Genomic DNA, 24,449 nt, shown 5'->3' with positions numbered 1-24,449 from the left:
ATCACTTCTAACAGGAAAACTAAATTATCAAAGTTCTCTTTCAGTAGCTTGGCTGAAATATGGCTTTCTACAGACAGCCTTATCCAAAATATTCACAAGCACCTGCTTCTTCCCAAACCAAGGCAAATTTCTCCTGGTTTTCTTTTGTGATTAATTCAGCAGTTCGGTCAGGATTGCAAAACTCTGTGTGCCTCAGAAAAAACTCCAGGAGAGCATCATGTTACAGGACAGACACGGAGTGATGCACAGAAACTCAGGAGCCATTGCAACTGCAGAATCAGAGGGATAAACACCATGGGAAATACTGACAGCCTCAGGTGAAATGGTCTCCTTGAGAGCCAGCAGCATTCTGCAATCACTTGAAAGTCTCCAGAGCACTTTGGTATCTCCTGGTGAACAAAGAAGCAGAACAGGGTTGGTTTCTGCATACAGCAATGCAAGTCAGAAAAGGAACCACAAGTTGCTAAAGGAGTTTTATGAAATCTCAGCAAGGCAACATCCACCCAGTTCAACAAATCCTTGCATGGCTAGAAAGACTCCTGTGATGTTTTGAAAACCGCCATGCATCATTTATTCTTTATCATCCAGGAGGAAATTTCTCTCCTTATAATTTATGAGACTGTGTTTGGTAACAAGCAGATTGTGACATCTCCACGGGGAATGAGGAACCTTAGAGCAGATACCACCCCATGAATAATTCTTGTAGCACATGAGAAGGAGCAGCAGGAACATTTAATGTACCCATTCAGTCATCCCTTCCAGAGGGAACAGAGCCCTTATCTCTGCCTCAGAGAAGTGAAGTCAGGGGATACATTGCAACAGGACAACAATTTGGTGCAAGAATATTTTCATACTAGGTCCTTAAGCTAAGAGAAGAGAGCATGACTATGCCTGCCCACTCCTACAGCATGAACATTTCCTCTCATGAAGCCCAGTTTGGCTGCCCTACCTAGCCAGCAGGTCCTGCTTCAGATTTGATCTTCAGATTTATTCCACTTGCATCAGAGGGCTCGAGGGCAACTGTTTTTCCTCAAAGTTTCTGTCCACCCAGACCTGTGACTTCTAGCTGTGGGGGATAGTGAGAGGCATCTTCAGACTCATTTCAACCAAAGCGGTTATAATCATTGTCTTTAATTGTGGTATAAATTAGCAGCAAGACACTTTACTTTAAATAATTGATTTGAATATTGTTCTGCATTTCTTCTCTTTGATTATTTTGCAAGGGACAGGTAGACCTCCCTGATTATTAGTCACAAAGATGCATTGATTTGGAGTTGTATATTGTCTTTGCACAGAATTTGGCTTTTGTCTTTGTTATCCAGGAGGACTCATGGTAAACATGTTTAAGCCATTATATAAATTAACATACCCTGCTTAGGTTCTTCATTTTGTGTATCAGAGAACAGCAAATGAATACTGAAAGAGCCAACTCGTTTATGCATCCTGCTGTTACTGGATGGGAAATGGGATGTAATAAAAGTGCAGACATTTAAAACTGTAGTAAATTTGTTTCATATGTATCATTTACTGTTTTCAAATTGCATTTTGCACTGGAAATGAATGGTTTGGTTACTGAAAGCCTTATCCAGTCAAGGACTTTAAACAACTAAAGCAAAGCAAAGTGAATATTCCTTTTGTACCTGTAGAAGACGCTGGTGCATCTCTTCAGTACAACCCTGGTTCAAGGTGGTCACTGTGACTGTCTCCTTCTCAAGCTCCATCTCAAGGACTTCAAGAGAAAACAAGTATTGTTTGAATACTATCTATCAGTGTTTATTCAGTTCATGCTGTTTTAATATCCTATGGTAACCTTAAAATAGGCCATCATGATTGTGAATTACATTTCAAATCTATACTTATTTTAAGAAAAAAAAAAAGTGCAATTTAAAGATAATATGTGAGTTTGTCAACATGTAAATTGAAAATATTGAATAACACTTGGTAAGTGTGCTGGTTTTGGTTGGGACAGAGCTAATTTTCTTCCTAATAGCTTCTATAGGGCTATGTTTCAGATTTGTGCTGAAAACAGTGTTGATAATACCGGGGTGTTTTTGCCACTGCTGAGCAGTGCTCACACAGAGTCAAGGCCTTTTCTGCCTCCCACCCCACCAGTGACCAGGCTGGGGGTGCACAAGAAGTTGGGAAGGGACACAGCTGGGACAGCTGAGCCAAATGACCAAAGGGATATTCCACACCATATGACGTTATGATCGGCATATAAAGCTGGGGGAAGAAGAAGGAAGGAGGGATGTTCAGAGTGATGGTGTTTATCTTCCCAAATAACCATCACATGTGGTGGAGCCCGGCTTTCCTGGAGATGGCTGAACACCTTCCTGCACATGGGAAGCAGTGAATTAATTCCTTGTTTTGCTTTGCTGGTGTGCAGATTTTGCTTTGCCTGTTAAACTGTCTTTATCTCAACCCACAAGTTTTCTCAATTTGCACTCCTCTCCTCCATCCTACTGGGGGGAGTGAGTGAGCAGCTGCGTGGTGCTTAGCTGCTGGCTGGGGTTAAACCATGACAGTAAGCAATATGCCATATTTCTTTAAATAATAAATAATATTTAATTTTACTTATTATCCCTCCTTGGTAGACAATACAGTGGTGTGTACCTCCACTGCATCTGCCTGAGGCCATACAATGAAATTAACGACCTGGCGTGTTCAGGGAACGGAGGACAGGGCTTGGCTAGCAGAGGGTTGGATCCACAGTTACAGTAGTGGCAGGGGCTGCATGCAGGATACTGGATGAGTAGGACATGGGTATTTATCATATTGTGGGGGACAGCAGCTTTCCCAGCTGTCCCAACTCAGGAAGGGAGGTGAGGTGCTTTGGGGCAGTGAAAACCCCTTCCTGTGAGGTGCTGGGGTGCTTCAGGGAATGCTATCTGCATCCAAGGCTACTATAACCCCCTGAGAAGCCTGATGTCCTAGGGCTTCTCTGAATTGCTGTGCCAGAAGATACCAGTTCATAGGCTTATGAAATCCAGGGCAGACTCACAGCTTTAGTAGGGAGAAAGTGCATTATATTGTCATATTGTCAAGACGCTCTTGGTCTGGACATTTACAGTCCCCTTCCACCAGAACTTTAGGTTATAACTGTGCTGTAGCTGCATAAAGGATCATGTAAGTAGTGCCATAACAGCATTTTATTCTGACCATCATTTACTCTCAGCTGTAACCACAGCTATGGGCAGGAGTTAGACCTATGTACTATGGAAGAGGATGTTTTTCTTTCAAGAATTCTCTGAGAAAACACTTGAAGTGAGCCTCCACACTTTGTACACATGGTCAATACAATCTTTATTTTCTGCTTAAAAAGCAGAGGCAGCAGAAATAATTTTCTTCCTTGTAAGCTTCAAATCCAAATACAAGAGTAAAGTAATAACACATGAAAAGATGAAAGCCCCATCCAGGATAGTTTATATGCATTGCTGTTCTATTTGAGAAGGTTTTTCATGTGTTCCTCCTTCTAATGCTGTCAGTTAGCTTTACTGCTGCATGCACTTAGCCTTCCCCCAAACACCAACTTCAAAGCCTCAGTGCTGTGCGTGCACCATCAGTCTTCAAGATGCAAAAAAATATTGCTTTTTGCTAAAATATGTGCTTTGTTCCTTTTGTTGGGTAAGCAGAATGACCTGGCTGCCTCAGCACTTCATCATTAACTGCAGAATATAGTTTACACCCAGCTTGCGAGAGAACTGGAGCAAAAAGAAAAATGGTTTTACCTCCCTGCCCCTGACCCCATGCCACCATGTTATTTTTCACAAGATCGCTGAAACGTTCATGAGCATAAATCAGTATCATTCAAAACCCAAACGTCTCAGGGCAGCAAAGGAGACAATAAAAATCCCAGGGTTTTATGAATGAGGGGGATTGTCCTGTGCTGCCAGGCTCAGATCAATGGGAAGCTGGCAGGGAACACCAGTGCAACACAATAAACTCGGCCATCTGTTACTCCTGAGTTCCTGGAACATGTAAAAGGCATCAGCGAAAACCACCCCTGCCCCAACACGAGGTGCTCAGGCAGCTCTTTTCCATCCACGAGGGCAGCGGGCAAAGCTGGCACGTGGTGCTGCTGGTGGGGCTTTGCCATGGTGGAGCCAACCTGGGGAGAGACACCTATGAGGGCCAGGACTGTTGTGGGACATCCCCACGGTGAAAAGCCTCCGTAGGGTTGTAATGCCATGGTTGTCTGATGTTTACCTGCCCCACGGCACCAGCACAGTCCTGTGAACATCAGTGCCTTGGTGGGCTGATTGCTCAGCTTAGAGGCATTTGCCTTGCTTTTGCAAGCACTGGCACAACGCATTTGGAATAATTTATGCCAAGGTGCCTGCAGATGCAGTCCTAAACACGGAGGCACTCTGAAAGGTAACAGGCCATTGTTGTCTGCTGTGCAGAGAAATATGTGAACCCCAAGAGCAGAAACAAAGGAATAAGAGATGCCCACATAGGAAAGCAGTTTGCTCAAAAACTGACCTGTTATTCTTAGTGCAGAGTGCTACTCGTGTTTGGAGGCATAATGTTTTTTCTCACCCTGAGCTCATGCAGAGAGAGGGATAAATCTCTGTAACAGCTCATAGTTTCCATTTTCTTTACATTCAGGTAATGTATTTCCAGGTTGAAAGACTGGATGGATGATAATTGCTACACGTGCAACACTGTTGGAAACACAACTTCTATGCTTGTCTTTGAAAATGTGGCCAATGGGGAATGTGATAATTTATCTCATTATTTTAACTGCTACTCTTGAATGCCCTTTCCCTCTCAGACACATGGCAACTTGGAGCTGTGGCCACATCCCCTGTGAACACATTAGGACCTGCTGACTGTGGCACCAGTTCACTGGGGAGCTGCAGGAGGGACCAACTGTACCTAATTATGGACAGCAAAACACCAGTCCTGCAGCAGGGACAAGCATGCAGATGAACCTCTCAAAAGATTTAATTGCATAGAAATTATTTCTATTTTGAAATCCTATAGGATTTCTATTTTGAAAATTAACTACTAGAAAAAATGTTTTTTCTGCCTCTGTGTCAAAACATTTGTGTCCCTCCAACCCTGTTCCCCAGTTTGCTTTATATGTATAGGAAACAGTGCATGCATCATGATAGTGTATGTATTCTGAGCAGCCTTCTTCCTCAAAACCAAACTCAGTGATCATGATTAAACTGGCATGTGCCTGACTTTCCACTGAATGTGAGTAAAAGGCAGTAAGATCCTTACCTTTGATCTTGTCAAATAGAAATTATTAAAAATACACAGCTAGCTGGGAAAAGGCAAGATAGAAACCTGCAAAGCTAATCATTACAGCTTCATAAGCTGATTTTTAGCTCAACTAGTTTTCATCTAGCAAGAACTTGGCCAGGCGGAAGATAAGCCTAATCAGATGAGCAGGGGAAAAAAAATGATACTGTTCACATTAAAAAACCAATTCCTTAGCCAATTTGGTCTTCAAACACTATTAGCAATGACTGGCAGGTGCCTAGAACCCATCTACATTTGCTAACCAATCACTTAGACAGTGCAATGGCCCAACAATAATTTACTACATTAGCAGATAAACATGCTTGATCAGAGTTATTAACTAATTTAGATAATTCATGTGCAGTTGTTACCCTATGTGAAAGAGTGAACAGATTTACAGTGCCTTTGTTTGACTGGGGACGCTGCAGGTCAAAATCCCAGTGTGAAACAGAGATGTTGTAAACACAGGATGTGGGCAAACATTTTGAAATCTTTTTTTTTTTTTTTCCCCCTGTCAAACTGTGGCTGAGGTGATCACCAAAAGGATATAATTAAAATACAGATGAAAAACTTCCCATGTTGAAAACTAATGGGCTTCAGGGAGGGCATGCTACCTATGGGCATGAGAGAGCTGAAACCTGACGGGCATCTTGCAGGTGATGTTTTCTTTTGCAATGTGGCCTTGTGGGGAGAGGGGTTTGTTTGGGCGAAGAGAGACGAGTCACTGGCTGAAGCCTTCCATAGTCACCACAAGCCTGCTGGGCTGCTGTAAGCTGACAACTGGGACAAGGGCGATGGGTGGTGAGCTGCCTTCAGCTCTTGTCGCTAGTGGGGACATGTCTGGGCCAGGGAGGCTGCAGAGAGGATGGCTCGGACAGTGGTGGTGGCATGGGCTGGTGTGGTCTGCTGGAGATTGGGGTGTTTGTCACCCCCTTGTAGTGGTCCTCATACTGTCTTGGATGTTCAGGGTAAATCTTGCCTTGCCTTGCTCAGGAAATTTACTGTGCTTGTGTTGGTTTTGTGGACCAATGTGCTTGGCCAAATAAAATCATGCAGCAGAGCCAGGCCTGGGGAAATGCCCAAAGCCAACCACTGAATTGAGGCATGAATGAAGGTTGGACTGTCCTCCCTTCTTTCCCTTTCACATTTTCCCTTTCCCTTCCCCCCTTGGCTCTCACCCACCTCTTGCCCTTCCCGCAGCAGCTGATTGATGCAGAGCTGCTGCCTTCCCCCAAGCTGCGGCGAGTCCTCCAGAGGTATTCCCAAAAAGGGGCTTTAAAAGTCAGCATCGCTGCCTAATGCTGATATGTCTAAAAGTCACCAGCAAAGGAAAATGTGATTTTTCATCCCACTCCCAGTGCAGCAGCCATTGGATGTGGATGCCAACTCTTCCTGCAGCAGGACTCCTGCAGGACCTGGGTCCTGCCATGTGAGCAGTGATGTCCGCCGTCATGGTGGCCATTCTCTGTGAGCCCCAGCTGCTGGTTCAGGCACCACACTCAGGACCAAGCACACTGGCAGTTGAGGGGCACAAGGAGGAGGGACGACTACGTCAGTCTGGAGTTGGGCTGTCAGAGCTTTTGGCTTCCAAGCTGCATGGCTACTGGCAAACTTTAGGGCTGGGGGAGTGGCTCACAAGATGCACCAGCCCATCTGTGCTCCTCCTTCTGGAGAAAGAGAAGATGAACCGGCAGGCACAAGGAAACCATGTGTCTGCATTTGCTGTCTCAAGCCTCTTTCAGTCTCCCATTCGCTAGAAAAACCAAACACTAGTGTGTTTTTTAACTGTGACCACTGGGAGCAATACCAAAGCAGAAGTTGTTTTACTTGAACACGGGAGAACAAGTGATGGATTTGAGTCATACCTGAACTGGGTGTCCTGCTGTGTGCTCTCCTGATCCCAGCCCCTGAGCAGGAAGGAGACAACCACCTCTTTCCTTTTTGTCAGTGCTGAGATCCTTCAACACTGTGTGTATTTGGTCTCTCCTGGTTTTGCCTGATTTAATGTGCTACTTTCAGCACATAGGGAGGAATGAAAACAAGTGAAATGTCTGTGTGGGACCCATGGCAAGAGCTTGGATCAGACAGATGGTGGATCCTACCAAGGCAGGTGACACAGCTTCCCAGCCATGGTGGAGCGAAGGGTGTGATGCTGCTAGATCCCAGGCTGGCTGGGAGCTCTGCTGTGATCACAAGGCCCTATGTGCCTGACCTCTCGCAGCGATGTTACCATGGTGTTATTCTGGTCGGGAGAGGGTAGCCACACGGTTTTGTGTTTTGGGCAGCAAAGCGTGCCATGCAACAGCACAGAGGGCAAATAGCCCAGTGGCTGCCAGCTCAGGGTCCCTCAATGCCTATTGCTCTGATTCCTAATACTTCTTAAGACAATCCTGTCTCTCAGCTTTGGTAGCAGAGAATGTCTGGATCTTGAGCTGTAAAAATTGCCCAGAAAACATGGGCTAAGATAATTTCCCTAACCTATATTTCCCTTTTTGTGCACATCCAGAAGAGGTAGAGGTGAGGGGCAGATCTGCAAGTCACAAAATTATGATATAGATGGAAATGTGTGACCAAAAAACAAGGCTGGAAGCCTACCAGAGTGCCAAATACTCAACGCAAGTGATGGGGTGCAAGGTCTTGTGATCTTGAGCAGTCCTGGTAGGGGTTAGAGGATCATGGGTTAATTCAGGTAGGAAAGGACCTCAGTAGGTCATCACTGTAGCCCAGACTGCCACTCAGAGCAGGATAAGACCACTTGCTGTCTGCCTTTGCCTCTCCCTAGTTCTGCTCCTTCACAGCTGACCCTGAGGAGCAGATTCTCTCACAGCAGATACAGCTGGGTCCCTGTAGTGGTGAATCCCGGTCTTTGCAGCTGCTTTCTTCTCTGGGCAGTATGAAGCAGCACTGGGCTGCTGGGGAGCACGTTGTGCAGGGGGTAAGGGATGCCTTCAGCAGCCTCCTTGGGTGCTTTGCCATGAGCATGAACTGAAACTGCTTTGCAAAACCCCTTACGGTTTTCAGCACTGAGGATCAAAGAGTCTTAAAAATGGATAATACTCTTTTATTAAATATACTCAACATGGTACAATCTAGCATCCTTATTGATTCAATTTTTATATATATATTTACATAGATTTATGCTTCGTGTTTGTAGAAACACCATTTTCGTAAGGCTGCCCACAAAGTTCCATAGGGGGACCAAGAGATTGGAGAAGCAAATGAGAAGCAAAAAACAGCCCTTTATTTGGATGTGGGGCTGACAGAGGGCTTGGCTCCACATTAGTAATGGTGAGCTGCCACTACAGAAACCTGTTTTGTTACTAAGGCATGTTACAAGTCAGCAGACAGCCACATTTTTCTGACTCATCAGCTGATATTAATTAATGACTTGGGAGCACACCAGAAGTTCCCATTGGCCTTCCTTCCTTGAAAGGCTGCGGTTGTCTCTTTTCCCCTCCCCCTGGCTTTAGAAAAAAAATCACATCAACAAAGCTATACATTTTAAATATGGGAAATGACCAAAATAGCTCACTTCTGTATTCCTTGTAGAGCAGCGCCCTGTGTGCAGCAGGGACCAGTCCCAGCTCTCCCCAAAAAGAGGTGAAAACCTAATGAGGATGCAAACCTATTAAGGAACATAAAAGGTAACACTATTTTTTTCCTACCTTTCTTATGAAAATCAGATTTGTGTGTGACCAAAGCTGCCTGTGACAAAACAAATGCCCATCTCTGTGCACTGCTGCAGCTCCATGTCAGCCAGGCCAGTAATTCTGATCAGTGGGATTTCAGGTATATACATTCAGAATGTCTTCTTTTCTCTTAAACAAAGGAATGACGCATCAGCACTGAACTAGCAACTGCAAAAACTCCAGCATCATCCTCCTTCAAAGAGGGTAGCCGTGGTCCCTCATCTCCCTGGGGTCTGGCCACCTTTGCTTGTGCCACACCTGCCTCCTCAGCAAGGCCAGCATCAGCTAAAACCCAGCCCTAAGGGTCAGGGTTCCAGGCTGACTCTCAATACCTGCGTTTCTTTGTCCCAGCAAACAGGACCACTGTTCTTACGTTTTTCTGGCGTCCTTTATCCTTTACTGTATTGTCTAGTTTCTCATTTAAATAATCAGCATTGATATGAAACCAGTTTTTCCCTAATCCCCTGTAAGTATTAATCCTCAGAGGACTGTATTTAGAAAAAATGTAAATAGTTTCCTTTATATAATTTTGTTTGGACAGAACAACTGCCACCAAGATATCATGTGGTCTCCAGGGTGTTATGAATAGTGCTTTTATACTTTTCTGTCACAGGGGTGTAATTAAAAGATCTTTTTTTTTTGGTCTTGTGTCATTGCTGGATAAATAAAGCCTCCTTGTGAATTACCTCAGCCTCCTTCAGCACAAACACAGAGCAAAGCCATGTTTCTTAATTCTATCTGGTTTTAACTGATATAACCCTCTTAGTAACAGCTCAGCCATGTCTTTATGGACACAGGTGCTCAGTCACATCTTTACTTTGGTTCTCATACTCCTATACTGATTTGTGAAGCACCAAGGAGCACTTTCCATGATTCATAGAGGACATTTTAGTGAGTGGTAGTCCTGAGGAAATAATCCCACGTTCATCGTGTATGAATCTGACTACAAATTAAATATTAACAAGTCTTGGGAAGATACAGCTGAATAAGAGGGGCTGAAATACCTCCTGTGGGTACCACACAGTAAATGACAGAATCTCCAGCAGAAAGTTTGATAAGAGCCATTTTAATGACTCGCACGTGTGGAGACCTAAGTCCTCTGCAAAGTCATACCTCGAAAATACATTGATTAGCACTTCTTTTTTTACCTGTATGGTCTCAGAATGGACTTTCTTAGGACAGCCGTTTTGCTCCTACTATTCTCCCTGCTTTCACATTTCAGTGCCTGGAGCATACAAAAACCACTTACGGGTATGGCCGTCTCAGTATTTTCTTCTTCCCCCAAACGCAAGGAACCAAATACATGTTTGCTTTGGGCTAATGATTCATACACACTCAGATTCAATACAGGTCTTACCATCACATTATGAAGAGTATAAAAGCAGTCAGCGTTAAGCCACCTACCGTAACAGAGACACTGGCAGGGCTGCTGGCTGCTCTGGAGCAGAAGCCGGGAGGCCAGCTGGAAGGCAGGCTGGGAACGAAATTACATCTCCCTAAGTTTAATAATCAGAAATATGAGCAGCTTCTCATGTGGAGCTGAGCATTTAAAAGTTGATAAATTACAGAATGAGCACAGGCAATTATTGACTTTATCCCTTATCCTTGTTAAGTCTGTGGTGTATGCTTGCTGATCCAAAGCTTAGCAGTAATTTAGTTTCAAAAAATTCAAAAACAGTTAAGTAGCTAGACCTAGAAAAAGTTTACTAGTAAATTGGCTTGCTTATGAATTTATAAGAGCACAGAACTGTCTGTTTTAGTGATTTTATTTTAAGTTCCCAATGAGTCAGTCATCTCGGGGGAAAGAGCATTTGATGAAAAATTCCAAATCATTATCTGCCTTCCTCGTGGGATGGCTGTGGCTTTTCCTCTTTCTCACCACTGACCTGTAGTGAGGAGTGTTGCTTTGAAATACATCTGAGAGCATGAGACACCTTTTGAAAGAAAAATAAGGAAATGGAAGCAACAACAAAATCACTTCTGCCTTCATATGGCAGGACTGAGAAAGCCAGACTGGACTCGTTACTCACCTAACAAAACCAAACTGATTCATCTTTTTCTGGCACAAGACTCAATCTCAGCCCCCGTGTGTCTGTAGACCCAATTTGCGTCAAATTATGATTTTAAGGTACGCATGTTTTGAACACGTGGGGTCTTAGACTTCTCAAAGGAACAGAAATGTAAGTCTGAACCAAGGCTGTGGGGTGATGTCTAAAGCAAGCATGGAAAGCAGCCTGAAGGTTTTTCAGTAGAATTTGTCTGTGCTTAGTGGTGCCTCAAATTATTATTATTTAGTCACAGAGAGTATGTATTAACTGTGTGTTTGTGTACGGTAATCCAAAAGCAAATTTTGACTTTCACAATGTAGTTGATAGCACTGAAACACTGAATCTAAACCCTTGTTAATATCAAAACCTTTTGTGGATGCCTTCAAAGTCCAGACTGTAATCTGTCCTGTTTGCATTGGATTTTCCCTTCTGCTTCCTCCACTTTTGTTGAAAAACATATGAAGTTAGCTGTTCAAACAAGTGAGCCTGCCCAGTCCAAATTCATGGGGAAAATGTGTTCATTTGAGTTCAGTGCTCCAATTCACCAGCCTGATCTGGATTATCAGATGTGTCTGCACATAATAGGATATTTAATAACGGAAACTAGGGGAGTTTCTGACCACTCCACATCAGGTGCAGAAAACTGAGTTGTACAGGTCGTTCAAACAGACATCTTAAACCAATCAAACACCTTGAATTAACCCTAGTAAAACTCTTATTTCCTCAAATTTTACATGTAGCATTTGGCAACATTATCTCCTTAAATATCACTGGGTTTTTTTATTATTGCTTTAGTATTTGCATATGGTCAATCGATAAATGAATGGTGATATAAATGCTACGTATTATGTGTCCACATGCCATGGCCTTGTAAACTCTTTGTGTAATACTAACAATAATAATTTGCAAAATGTTATTGTAATAAAACAGTGACAATGATACACTAAAACCAGTGAATGATCTAACCCAGAAATCCCTCGACAAAGGAAATTTTAGTTCTCTTAAACAAAAGGCAAAACGAAGAGTGGTGAGCAGTAGAGTAAGTAAGCTCAGATATTTGCCAGGCTCTTCCTCCCCCAGAAAACAAATGTAAAATATTCATCCTGTAGGTCAGTATCTTTTAACACCCACCTGGCATGGACTTCACAGCATACAAAGTCAAACAAAGCCAGATTAGAGAGATGCATTTCAGCAAGTACCACATTTAAACAAGGTGTCACATCACATCAAAAGGTGCCACCAGGCCTAGATGCTGCATGAGTGAGCAGAGCTTCACTGCGAGGCAGCTCAGCCGCGTGTCTGCAGCCCTCCCGTGCCATGGGGACCGACACAACACAGCCCTTGCAGTGCCCTCAGGACTGCTGCTCCGGTGGGAAAACCAGTATCCAGCTGTTACTGTCACCCCTGCTTGCTCTTTTTAGCTCTTCTCTCTCTTGGTGCCACCCCACTGCTCCCTGCTCCCTTTTGCTTTGGTTGCAGAACCAGATACCAGTCTGGATCCTGCAGCTTTTGAAAGCTGCATTGAATTTCCAGCATCATAACAACGTGGCTGCCAGAAGAAAGGGAGTTAAAGGCTTTGAAAAACTAAAACCTCACACAAGCTAGCAAGGAAAGACACTTTTTATTTTTTTTTTATTACAATCTTCTGAATATACATCCACAATGTACAGCTACAATAAAACATGTTTCCATCAATTGTTATTTCAACCTCCCCTATCCAAGCCCTTGGTAAAGGCCTGACTGTTATTTTTAAAAAAGGATGAGATTTTGGCTGAAATTCCCTCTGGACACTGAAGCAGATTCATAAACTACTCATTTATTTTCATAATTGCCTGCTATGTTATGGAGTGCTCCTATGAAGCTTTGCATATTGCAACCCGATTGTGAAACAAGTCCTTACCCATTATTTGCCAACAATGTTTGTGCGCATAGTGCTAAAGATCAGCCAAAATTTCATTACAGGAAATCGAAAACACTAGAAGATAAATGCAGAAAACATTTGGTAGGAATTAAAGACACTGAAACAAAACCTTTTTCCCATATTGAATTAGGAAAAGAATATGTTACAAGATTCAAAGACAGAGCTGGAAGAGATGACCAAGATAATTTAGTCTGACATTTTGCAAAACATAGACCTCTGACTTCTATCTGAACCCTAGTTGGAACCAGACCATCTCTTTCAGGAGGAAAAAAACCAGAGTCTACTGTAGTTATTAATGAGGTTAATTGTTAATTGCTCTTATTGTTAGACACTTGCACCTTATTTTTAATCTAAAATGCTCCTGTCTTTGACTCTTCTTGATGGATGAGTCTTCTTGTCTGTCAGGCACAAGAATTATCTGCTAATAAATTTTTGTTTCCTCTGTAGATATTTGCAGGCTGCACTGGCCTTGTTTTTGATAAGATAAACAGACTCCTCTCCTTGAGTCTTTCTCATGTTTTCTGGTTTTTTGGGTTTTTTTTTGCCATCCTCATAGTTCTTACTTGAATCTCCTCCAATTTTTCAATATCCTCTTTGAATTGCTGACACCAGGAATGGACTCATTTGGCCAGTGTGCTGCTGCCAGACATGGAGGTAATATATCCTACTTACTCCCACGCAATATTCCCCTGCCTTCAATCACTTGGCAGAAGGGCTGGGTTAACAGCTCATGTTCGGCGCAGCCTCCAGCTCTTTTCCAGTCTGCCGCAGTTTCCTGGGAGGAAGCCCTGCCCTTCCCCCAGAAGGATGCTCTGCACCCCATCTCCTTGGGTGTCTGGATTTGAACTTGGCTGCATTAAGTGCATGTTTTTTAACAGCAACCAGGCTATCAGGTGGTGCAGACTGCTGTGTAGCACTGCCCTGTCTGTGCCTCATTTGCCATTTCCCCTATGTGCACATCACTGGCAACCTTCAGGAAGATGACAAAGCTTTAAGACCAATTTTGTGTTCTTTGGAAGCAAAGGATCATATTTCTGTCCTGGGCACAAGCATAATCTCTTTGTTCAGGGATCTTTTCTCTCCCAGTTTCTCTTCTGTCTAGCTGCAAGTCCATTGCCACTGAACTATATACTGTCATCAAATGGTAATAAGCATATGCACCAGGTCACATACAGATTAGGTTTAGTTCTGCAAAGGATCGATTCTAGTTAATGAGAATGCTTAATCACATAGAAGCGTCTAGCAACCACTGACCGGGAAGTTAAAGTGTTGCCTTGTTCCCCGAGGGATGTTGACCACTTAGTGACATTTCATGGAAAAGCACTCTGATAGTCTCCCCAGTGTGAATGCAGCAAATGAGACTGTATGAGCTTATTAATAATTACTTTCTTATAGTTACTTCTTATCCTTCTGGCACTCTTCTACAAGCTTTATAATTTTGGCTTTCCAAACTGCAAAGAGCAGTTTAAAACTTGTAATTTGCCTCTAGATACTGTAATTGCACTTGGATATGCCTGCGTGCACTCAGCTGGCTGCAGATCTGCCAAGCATCTCCGCATTGCCACCAAACTGCAATTATCTGCCAGATCCCACTGGCGATCCCACAGTCAGCCTGATATCAGTCTGTTGCCCACTATGGCACTGCCCAGCTCTCCCGTCACAGAGTATGGCCAGAACCCAAGGTGGGACTTTCACCTCCTCCCACCAGGATCCAGAGCCGGCTCATCCTGTGCCACCAAGCAGCCATGCCACTGTCACTCAAGCCCTATGCTGGGTTCCCAAAAGCTGAGAATCCTGGAGACTGGCAGCCTGCTCCCTCACCAGCTGGAGGCAAGAGAAGTCTTATGGAGGGGGATGAAACTAGTGGGCTGCAGCTGTCAGTACAGTTAGTGAAAATAACTCAATAACAGCAATAAGAAAAGTGTGATTCATTATGGCATGCCAAAAGGGAGTCCCTGCTGAAGCTCACCTGGTGCTTACAGATAGGACATACCCACAGCAGCATGGGCAGGTGAGATGAGCCAGCAGGACCTTATTCTTGAGGGACCACAGTGGAAATGCATGGGGAGGCTCACTGTGCACAGCCATGGCCACAAGCAGTGCAGAGGGCAGCCCCCTCAACCCACCAAGCAGATGCACCCAAATTCAATTATTTCCTTCTCTATTTGGCTGACAGTGAGTAGAATGGCTGCTGTGTTAGGAGCAATTTGTATCATATATTTAGGTAGCAGTGGTGCATCACATCCCCGTGAGATGCTGCGATGCCTTTGCTCTCTGTTTCCTACCCCCTGGGTGCACACATGCACAGCACCTGACATCACTTGGATGAGCTGCTGTACAGTGGGATTTTTCCAGCTGGTGCTGGTTTAAAAGCTTTAACTGATCCTATTAACTGTCTTTGGAGAAATCCACCTTGCAACTCCGATGAGATCACGACATCCTTAATGCCTCTGGAGGCCAGACCTTTTATTATGGGATGACTAATGGAGCAAAAAGCTTTTCTTCTTTGCACATGCAGACAAAATCCACATCCCTGGAGACCACCCTTCCTACCCTGCCCCCACACATCATTTTATACTGGATTTTAAACTACTGATTCTTAGGGAAAAAAAACACGTCTGGTTTCAAGCTTCAGTGGAAACCAGCCCAGCGCAGTCCCTGGAGGTGACGCTCAGCCCTGGTCCACTGGGGCACCAGTGCTGAGCATGGTACAGAAGCAAGCTCCAGAGGTGGACCCAAAGCTCTGCAGCTACAACAGTGAGGCAGCCATACCCCTACACAGCCTGGGGTACTTGAGCAGGAGGCCGTTGCTGGGCTGTTCCTCCAACCTGACAAAAGAAGGAACAAAAACCCATCTTGAGACAGGCGGTGGGTTTACACAGCCTGCATGGCTCTGCACAGCCTGTCTGTGGTCTCATCCCACCCCAGTGTGTAGGACTGCTCTGTGGAGAGCTGCATGGCACAACACCTCCACAGCAGTGGCTGATTGCAGATGGTCCAGAGGTCTGTTTCACTGGCAGCACCAAGATTAAGACCATCTCCAGCTGATCCCAAGATGAGGAAGAGGATGAAGTGGTATAAACACAACTTACAGTCTTCTCCATGCAGACCCAAACCCAAGCAGGGCTTGTCTGACCTTCAGCGGCCTCCAGCTACAGCAGTTGATGGCAGAAAGCTTCCTCTGTGGGGGCTTTCAGAAGCCAAGGTGTTTGCACTTTCCTCACATTTCTGTTCCTCCTTGGTCTGTGTCTGTCCAGTGACACAGAAAGGCAGCAACATTTAAGCCAGGATTCATAGCTACATGTGTCAGGTCCCACAAAAAAAGAAGAATTAAAAGAAAAGGAAAAGGTGAACTGAATAGAGCGCAGTAGACCTAAAGTCCCTTTCACAATACTGGGCTGAGCAAAGTACTTGAGCACACGCTATCAGGAAGAGCCCTGGTGAGGAATGGAGGAGACCAGTGCATCATCTGAGCCCCTCTGCAACTTCCAAAAACCATCTCTTGCACTTCATACTCCCCGCAGAGCCCAGGCGATAAGTATCATACATAAGCTCTGCCAACCTTTTTGCTAACTTTGTTTAATGCACATAGAGTTCAACCTCTAATCATTTTTGCTGTCATCCCCATGAATCCAACAGCTGAATTATTAATATTTAAAGCAACTTCTCTTCTTAAGTCGCTGGAAAACTGCATTATAAAGCGGGTTAATTCTTATTCGAGTGATACTGATGCAGTACTACAAGCCTCCTTCATCATAATTTTTGAGATCAACGGCCAGGTAGTCTTGGACAAGAAGAGCTGCCCTACTTAATCTCAGTGTGAAGGATACGAAGGAGACACTAGTTATTTTTGCCTTCACAAGGTGAATTCATTGCTCTACATTTACAGCAGTTTTTAACTGCTGGCCTGCATGTGCTGAAGATCACAGACACTCCTGATAAGCCTCTGTTCAAAACCTGAAAAGGTCAGGAAGGGTTTTAATGTAATTATTCTCATCTTTAAAAAGAAAAACAAACCACCCACAAACACACAGAGGAAATCAGGCTTCTTCCATCCATTCCCTCCTTCCATCTCTACTCAGCTCCTTTCCTCAGCTGCAAAGAGGTTTGACACCCGACTATCTTAATTGGGTGAGATTGAACAGCAGGTTGAGCCAAATGAGAGAGACTGAAATACTACCAGACCTTCAGCGATTCTCTGTTCTTATGATTTTTCATATTCTTTCTCCTTTGCTGCTGTCCTTTCTTAAAAGCCTGTATTGATTTTTTTATCTGTTCCTTTGCCTGCTCTCCCCTTGGTCACTCAGATCCTCACGGGAATTTAAACAGACTTTCAGAAATGGCACTCTCAGTTCTGACAGTTGTTTAAAAGGACACTGTCAACATATTTAAAAATCTCGCTACCTTAAAATTTCAAGATATTTTATTTTGATGTTTAGTCAAGCATAGGTCAGATTCAGATTTCACTTATTACCTGGGCTATAACTCAACTATTTTTCCTTCAATACAGAGCTGCTGCCAATATAGGCACTCCTCACACTGTAACATCGTAAACTCAGGTCTTATACAGAAAAAATGAAAAATAAAATTAAAAAAAAAAAAAGATTGTGGCAATGACTTGCTGTTTGATGTAGTTGCAGGAATTGATGTTGGAGTCTATTATTATTATTATTATTATTATTATTATTATTATTATTATTATTATTATTATTACTTTAATACCAAGATGAACAAGGTGAAAGGAAAAATCATCAGTAAAGTCAAAGTTTTGTTTCCTGCAGTTACTTAAACAAATCCACCTTTTTCTGTGAATATTTGTTTGAAAATTGTACCATGTAACAAATCCCAGCTGCAAGCTACCTTTTCTTTATTGTAGAGTACGAAAATTGCTTTTAGGGAAAAAAATAATTAAAAAACCAAGTATTATCTTTGACATAGCCATATTGAGTGATACATCTTTCTCCTTTCTCATTTGTTTTTGTTTTGTTACCAGGGTAATCTTGCCCACAAAGAAAGGTTCCTGACCTGGAGAAGCATATGGTAATGAGATAAGAGCCATCAATGGCTGCAGCAGAATAGAAGGAAATTTAGAAGTAGATAAATAACTAGATGAATAGGTTTTACACAACTGAATGATGTGTGAAGGAAATGAAATTGGACTACAAAGCTTGCAGTATGTGACCCCATTATTCAAGTTGATCTACAACATACAAGACCAATTCCCCTCTTCTCTGTACTCATCATGTATTTCCACAGCATCCTATTTATTTCCTCAGTGATCCAGTTGCTACTGCACATCTCAGCTCTTCTGTTGGGTCCTAAAAAACCCCACAAAATAACTACAGCAGAATTTCTCCTCTCCTCTCCTCTCCTCTCCTCTCCTCTCCTCTCCTCTCCTCTCCTCTCCTCTCCTCTCCTCTCCTCTCTTCTCCTCTCCTCTCCTCTCCTCTCCTCTCCTCTCCTCTCCTCTCCTCTCCTCTCCTCTCCTCTCCTCTCCTCTCCTCTCCTCTCCTCCTCTCTCCTCCCCTCTCCTCCCCTCTCCTCCCCTCTCCTCCCCTCTCCTTTTCCTTTCTGAGTCTTCTCTCTCCACCATTTCTACAGTGCATTCACCAACCTGTCCCAAACAACATGTAACAGAGATTTTATTATTCTGGGCATGGATGTTTTCTCTCTTGCTCTGAGACCACTGTGCTGCTGTGGGTTGGAAAGTGATGTCAGGTGCTGCTGACATGATTTGGAAGTATTTAATCCCTTTATAGATACCGTTTGCACAATGGTGGAGCCCTAAGAGAGGGAGAAAAGAACTTGTGCATTCTGCAGAGTGGACCTGTCCCTGCACAGCGATGCTGGGCACCCTTTGTGACTTCAGGCTCAGCTGCACAGCACAGCTGTACTCTCCACCATGGTATCGCAAGGGACATGTTGGCACTGCCAATGTGGTCCCCAGGGCATCACCAAGGACAGAGGTCCCCAGCTTGTCCTCCATTCTTGTTTCAACATAGGAAGTGCCAGGCTTCCTCCCAAAGAGAGTAAAGCAGCTGACTTCCAGGGTTCTCCCATGCCTTCTGACTTTCCTGCCCCCTAGAGATGGGAATAGAGAGGAAATAATTTTATCTGGGAGCCCATAAGCTATGTGCTCTGCCACACATACAGACAGCAAGTTTTTTCTTTTTAGGATGCAGGATGGGCAATTACACACATTGTGCTTGACTCCATTCAAAGTAATTCAAATATCTCATTAAGGCAGCAATGGGTTTCCATACCCATCCTACTCTCCTTTCAGCAGAGAGAAGAGAGATAGCACTAGTATCATAAGCATAGGTTTAAGCAAAGCATAAGATGATGGGCTTTGGAGCTAGCCTGCACTTTTCTTTGTGACTCAAAAGACCTAAACAGCAAAAAAAGAAGTGTAAACACCCTGAGCCCACTGATGGTAGGCCATCAGTCAAGCTCAGGAAAACTAAGGGTCCTCCTTGCAGATTGCTGACTTGGAATTGCTATGAGAGAAAAAACTGGTAACAAATAGAGCTTGAGGTGTTTGTGCTCTGCTCATTGTCCTGTTGACTGAGGAGCTGTTATTAGTTACACACAGTCACCCCTCTGAAAATACAAAATCCTTCAAAAGCAGCTGCCCTGCTGAAGCAGTGAAATGCCATGTGCATGTATGTTGAAGGGTAGCTTCTTCAGGCAAAAAAATGCCCTGGGCAGAGAAACTCCACATTGCTGTAAACATGAAACCACAGCAAATGTCTGTGACTTTGAACCAGCAATTACCCCCTCCACCTCCAAAAGAAATGAACTTAAAGTACTCACTGCTCAAAATCATGCAGGAATTGTCCCAAAGAACTTGTGTTGGTTTGTAATTTTCAGGCATTACATGCTTTCCTCAGACAGAAATAGAAAATAAAAGAGAATCTAACCTAATACAGCTGTAAAGAAACCCAGGGGTATTTTGGATGAAGCCACAATTTTGGTCTTGGCCAAGAATCACAAACACTAATTATATGGCAAGTAGTTGTGGATCCACTCAGTTGTCTGTCCTGGAAAAGGAAATCATACTCAAGTCAGTAAAAGCAAGTGGGCAAGTGAAAGGAAGGCGAACCACAATTTCAGCTTGCACCAGTCGGCAGGTTAGTTTGTTCTGGAATTCTTCAAAGAACCACTGAGTGTCCATCTCATCATTTCTCCCTCCCACTGGTGAGCTTTTTAAGGTTTTGTTGCTTCTATAAAGGCACAAAGAGCATCGTCAGGATGCTAACATTGTATCACCATGGTCAAATAAGGTGGTGGTTTGTTTTTTTAAGGACTTAGACGTTGAGTGGGGGATGCTTTCATACAAATACCACTCCTGCATATAAAGATCTTGCTGATATCTGCTTGCTGCTGCGGTTTGGCACTGAAGCACTGTCATCGCAGAGAACATATTTGAAGTTATCCTTTTAAAAGGAACTTACTGAGAAGGCTAGATAAAATCTGTTCTGCAGAGAAATCAAAATTATTGTTGCAGCTTTTGCTTTTATAGATCCCAATTATTTCCCTTTTGACTCTAGCCCTTTTGAACTTTACATCAGCTAACAGGCCTTCTTGCCTCACAGTTTGAAGTAACCACAAAGATAATATTTAAAATAACTTCCCTGCAGATGAGAGACTTCTGGCTACAGCAACCTGCTTCTAAGTGCTGTGAAATTAAAGCTGATCCAGTGTCTCAACAGTGGTATTCTACAACCAACATATTCTTTCCTCAAGCACTCAGGAACAACAACAAAAACAAATCATGACAAAAGCATTGTTAAGGAAAAAAAATAAGAAGAGATTCACATATATGTTCATTTCCATGTATTAGCAAAGTGAAGTCTAGCAGACATGTAGAGATGAGAGATGCTTAGGACAGTAAGATTCAAGAGAACTGGGTTGCTTCCAGGTCTGTTATAGACTTTCTCTTTAAAATGGTCTCGTACCATCAAGTCTCTTTTTCCTGTCCATGAAAAGGACACAACACAAATTCCTTTGCTTGGTCTAGTCCCAAAGAGTTTATAACCTTTACTGGGAAGACAATCTCTTTTAGACTATGTGCAATGCTGCATACTGCAGGTTCTCCCAAGACTGGGAACCCACAAACACTAAGCTAATATAAGTAAGAGATTACCATTGCAACTAAATAGCTATTAATTCAGCTGAAGTATTACTCAAGCTAGTATAGGGAAGATATTCTGTTGTCTGTTTCAAAGTATTATGTGGTTTTAGATGTTAAAGGTAAAAATCTTCCAAGTTTACAGTATGATTGAGTGACACAAGTGTTATTCAGATCAATTCTTATTAAGCGTCTGAAAGTCAACTGAGCAAACCTTTTCATTTGCTCGCTTAGTTTTGAGAGATGTTTGCCTGAAGTTAACTCCAACTTAAGCCAAAAAAGCATTTACAATTGAAAAGATATCACCAAGTGTTGATAGTTTCTAATACATAATGTCTTCCAGAAATAGCTATCAGCTTCATTTCATCTTAGAGAGAGCTGAGCTGGCCAGCCAGGATTTTAGCCAATACCAGGGTGGGTCAAAGCCACAAATGGAAAATTACAGATTACTTAAAAGAAAACAAAGGCAACATCCAAAAACCTGAGATGCCATAGAAAAAATAAATGTTCATACAACTGCTGCAGAACTGGCACTGAAAAGCAATTTCCTTGACCAAAAACAAAACCCACCTGTCTGCTCTTGTGAAGCAGTACAAAGTAATCAAACAGACATTTTCCACACTTTTGTGAAACATTATCTCTTATAAGCTTTTGAATTACAGCAACGCATAAAATAAAAATAAGGAAATAGGTAAATTTTTGCAGTATTGAAACTGAAAACATTCAGAGCTCTTTTTAGAGGGATGCCTTACTTGTGGTTTTGGTCAGTTCCATTGAAGACTGAGAAGGAGCAATTTTCTGCACCCCTTCTTTTCCCTCCAGTTTGAAGCTGTACAGGCAGATGATGCACTCAGAGATGTGAACGTTTATAATGTTGGATCCATTTTCCATCTTCCTGATAGGCCATTTACTCCGTGCCCATACCCATTTCAGTAAATGGAGTTGTGTGCAGTAGCTGACCGCAGTAAGGAGAGCAGAGGGGTGTCTAAGGGCCAGGTTGCCACTCTGGGGACATTCCTAGTGGCTGACTTCTAAAAGGATTCTGGCCAATTTTTTGCTACTAAAGGAAATGGGTTCACAGGTTTGAGTGCCAGCCTATAATCACCCATGCTCTCTGAGAGAAAATGAAGAGATTTTCCTTGTCTATCAGCTTTTGCAAATACTCTGCCAATATTACATTTATTGCCAGGGTCACTTTCACCACAGAATCACAGAATGGTGGGGATTGGAAGGGACCTCAGGAGATTGTATACTCTAACCCACCTGCTAAAGCAGGTACATCCAAAGCAGATCGCATAGGAATGTGTCCAGACAGGTCTTGAATGTCTCCGGAGAAGGAGACTCCACAGCCTCTCTGGGCAGCCTGTTCCAGGGCTCTGGCACTCTCAGAGTAAAAAAAAATCTTTTTATACTCAGATGGAACTTCCTCTGTTTCAGTCTGTGCCTGTTGCCTCTCATCCTATCATTTGGCACCACTGAAAGGAGTCTGGTCTCATCCTCTTAACACCCACCCCTGAGTTATATAGAAACATTCATAAGATTCTCTCTCAGCCTTCTCTTCTCCAGGCTGAACAGATCCAGCTCTCTCAGTCTCTCCTCATAAGAAATGTGCTCCAAACCCTCACCATCTTCATAACCTGCCGCTGGACTCCCTACAGTTATTCCTTGTCCTTCTTACAGTGGGGGAGCCCTGAACTGGACACAGTGTTCCAGATGTGACCTCACCAGGGCAGAGTAGAAGGGGAGGAGAACCTCCCTTGACCTGCTGGTCACACTCTTCCTCATGCACCCAGGATACCATTTACCTTTTTGGCCACAGGACACATTGCTGGCTCATAGTCAACCTTTTGTCTGCCAGGTCTTCTAGGTCCTTTTCTGCAGTGCAGCTTTCCAACAGGCCAACACCTAACCTGTACTGGTGCCTGGGGTTATTCCTCACTAGGTGCAGGACCCTACACTTGCCTTTGTTGAATTTCATTGGGTTCTTCTCTGCCCAGTCCTCCAGCCTGTCCAGATCATGCTGAACAGAGGCTACTGCAAGCTGTTATGAAGATGTTGGGACAGAAGCAACCACAGCTCAACTGCTGCCTGCTGCGCATTTTTAGCTGTGGCTAAACCCAACACAAATGTTTCTTCATGTGCTCTGTGATGGCTCTTCATGGGCACAGGAGGCTGCAGAAGTGGGACCCAGCCTGTCCAGCTCCTGGCACGGCCAGCCATGGCACCCCATGTCAGATATTCTGGTAGAAATCTGCTTGTGCTTCACTGGAATTGATGATTCCTGGAAGACATTTGTATTTCCACAAACTGGTACACTCTGAGCTGAAAAAAAAAAACAAAAACAACACAATGAAAAACAACAAACACCCTTTCTCAAAACCTTTTATATAGTTTTAACATTCTTGAATGACATCTGAAATGCAGGGCCTTTTTTTTTGTTCTGGTGAGCAGATATTGTTTTGGCTAGCTCAAGAGACTGTTCTGTAACTTCATCTTTGCTACTGAACTAGATGTTCCCTGAGTGGGAGGAACTGATATCTGAATTTCAAAGCAGTTAATAGTCTTGCACTTTTGCAATATTTGGAAAATTGTAATTAACCAGCTTTGCTAATTTACGTTTTTAATATTTAAATGTTGCTTGTTACACAGAGCTGATTGCTGTAGTAGCTTTATTCTGAAAGCTCATTAGAACTGCTAAGAGGTTTAAATACACACAGCTGAAGAAATACATGCATTTTTATAAGGCAGGTATTATGACAGTACTTTGAATTTCATTGGCCTGAACAAATATGCCAGCCTTCTGCAGGATTTTTTAATCAAGCTCATTTGCATTTGCTTGGAAAGGTACATTGCTGTTTTTCTGAGCTAAATACTTAAATGACATTAGCTAGCAGGATTTTTAGGTTTATGTTTTTCACTGTCATTAACCTCCTGTTATGACAGAGCTGAGGAAAATGAGACAGGGGTCCTTTTGTGCTGTGTGTGATTCATGCAGGATGTAGATAATACATGGGCAGGAGGAGTGAGACTGGCATGTGAAATTTTCTTTTAAAAACATACCAATATTATTTAAGTACATTATCTCTTTACTTAAGGATGTATGCTTCTTTTGCTACACAGGGATGAAAGGAATTCCTGTGGGATGAGAAGACCAAGTATTACCTGCTCATTGGAGAACACAGTGCAGATGAAAGGGTGAGAAGGGGCGACCGGAGAGGGAGGATGTGGCAGCGAGATGCTGCTTCTGCTGGGTGACGTGGCATGGCCTGACACAGGGCATGAGGATAAGACAGAGGTCTGGGACAAAACAGCCTCTTGCTATTTTCAGTCTTGAACTCCAGGCCCATTTCAGCCAAAATAGGGGGTTGATTCACCCTGGCAGTGGGGCTGCTTTGCTTTTTTAAACTCTT

The sequence above is a fragment of the Nesoenas mayeri genome (assembly GCF_963082525.1).
Source record: "Nesoenas mayeri genome assembly, chromosome: 1".
Taxonomy (NCBI): Eukaryota; Metazoa; Chordata; class Aves; order Columbiformes; family Columbidae; genus Nesoenas; species Nesoenas mayeri.
The sequence above is the reverse complement of the archived record's forward strand: the minus strand, read 5'-3'. Positions refer to the sequence as shown.